The sequence below is a fragment of the Corvus brachyrhynchos genome, unplaced genomic scaffold (assembly GCF_000691975.1).
Source record: "Corvus brachyrhynchos isolate BGI_N302 unplaced genomic scaffold, ASM69197v1 scaffold122, whole genome shotgun sequence".
Lineage (NCBI taxonomy): Eukaryota > Metazoa > Chordata > Aves > Passeriformes > Corvidae > Corvus > Corvus brachyrhynchos.
The window spans coordinates 1081042-1082875 of record NW_008236778.1 but is presented as its reverse complement, the minus strand read 5'-3'; the positions used below and the strand labels follow the sequence as shown (position 1 = coordinate 1082875).

General features: G+C 59.9%; 1 long non-coding RNA gene across 1 annotated transcript in view; it reads right to left on the bottom strand.

The window, feature by feature from the left end:
• Positions 1-63: 63 nt before the first annotated feature.
• The window catches only part of LOC108445118, a 10063-nt gene continuing 8292 nt past the window's right edge, over positions 64-1834 (bottom strand). Inside the window, exon 4 of the long non-coding RNA XR_001859870.1 lies at positions 64-1063. This is a non-coding gene — a long non-coding RNA (uncharacterized LOC108445118). The remainder of the gene's footprint in view (positions 1064-1834) is intronic.

The following is a 1834-nucleotide window of genomic DNA, read 5'->3' as shown; positions in this document are numbered from 1 at the left end:
CCCCCAGGCTGTCAGCCCCCACTCCATGCTGTGACCCCCCTCTCTGTGCTGTACCCCTGCTCCAGGCTGTGTCCCTGCTCTGGTTCAATGGCCATGGCCAGGTCATGCCCAGCTCAGCCCAGCTCTGCCCTGGAACACCATACAGCACTTCCAGAAGGTTCCAGGACCGCCCCAGCTGGCTCTGCTGCTCTCCCCCGAGCCAAACCCCCCCAAGGGGCCATAAGCTGCTCCAGTTCCTGGCTCTGAGGTGGCAGATCCATCCCCAAAAGGGACACACAGCCCTGCAGTGCCTGGCTCCCTCACACCATGGAGTCACACAGGAGCTGGAGGGGGAGCAGGAGGCATTAAGAGGGGAAGAGGGGTAAGAGGACTACAGCATGTTGTCCTCCCTCTCTCCCAGCCTGGAGCAGCTCGGGCTCCCAGCAGTGTTCCTGTACTGTGTCCTGCCATGGCCAGCCTCACCTTTCCCAGTTCTCTTTGTTTTCCAGCTGCTCTGATAGAGAGCTGGAATTAGTCAGAGCCACTCCTGAGGGATCCTGCGGCTGCAGGTCCTCTGAAGCTGCTGGTCCCCAGCCCATGGATTTGGCATGTATGCGTTATGCTCTGAACCCCTTTGCTTTGCTCCTGAGAAAGGTTCAGCCACAGGGTCAGAGGTGACACCATGGTGACAAGGTGGCACTGGTGGGGCTATGGGTGGGGGAAAAGCCTGCCCGGCCCATGGGGACCTCCCGAGGACACAGCTCTCCCCAACAGCTCTGTCCCAGTGGGTCTGAGGACAGGGCAAGGGACAATCTCTGTCCCCAAAGCGGTGCAGGTGGGATGAGGAGCCTCAGGCTCCTCCAGCCCTGGGGCAGCTCCTGCCTCACAGCCCGGAGGCAAGGGAAGGATGGAAAACACTGCTCCACAAATGTCTCTGTTAAAAGTCATAAGGAAATGGAAACCCAAAATCGTGGCAATTGCAGCTCAGCTCCTGTTGGGGATCAGCCTAGCTGGGCACTGCGCTGGCTCGGCTCCGGGCCCTCCGCTGCACCTGGCACAGGACATCTCAGGGATTTCAGAGGCTCTGCAGAGGAAAGAATCCATAAGGCTCTGGGAGCAAGTTAGGGTTAGGGTTTGATGAGGCTGCAGAGGAACCTGCCAGGTGGCCTAGGGTAGGATGCCAGGAAGGACTTGGGGACATCAGGGGCCCCAGGGAAGCGTCACTGTCAGCAGCTGCTGCAGGGGTCTCTGCTGCAGCAGCTGCACTGGAGAGTGGAGGTGGGGGGGTCTCTGCTCGACTTGCAGTGTCTCCAGGATACAGAGTGGTGAAGGTGGGGGTCTCTGGAGGACAGGATGGTGAATGCTCGTCACTCCTCTGGGGAATGGAGGAGGGTGTTCCCTGCTGCCCTAGGTGGAAAGTGCAGGAGGATGAAAATGGTGTCTTCATCCCACTCTCTTGAGGGATGAAGACAGCATCTCCCTTGTCCTGGCAGATGAAGGTGGGGGTCTCTGCTCCCTTGGAGGAGGGAGGCAGGAGCCTCCACTGAACTGAGGGTGAAGGGATGATGCAGATGAGGGCATCTGCTGTCCTGGTGGATAAAGATAAGGGGTCTCCTCTGCCCCGGGTGCTCCAAGATGGGTTTTCTGCTCTCCTGGGAGATAAAGGTGGGGGTCTCTGCTTCTCTGAGGGATGAAGGCAGGGGTCTGTGCTGCCGTGGGGATGAAGGAGGGGGTCTTTGATGTCCTGAGAAATGAAGACAGGGGTCTCCACAGCCGAGCTTAACCGGGGCGTGCCAGGCGTGGGCCGGTGCCGTGAGGCGGCAGCTGCCGGGCTCTCAGACCGTTCCGCCACGCT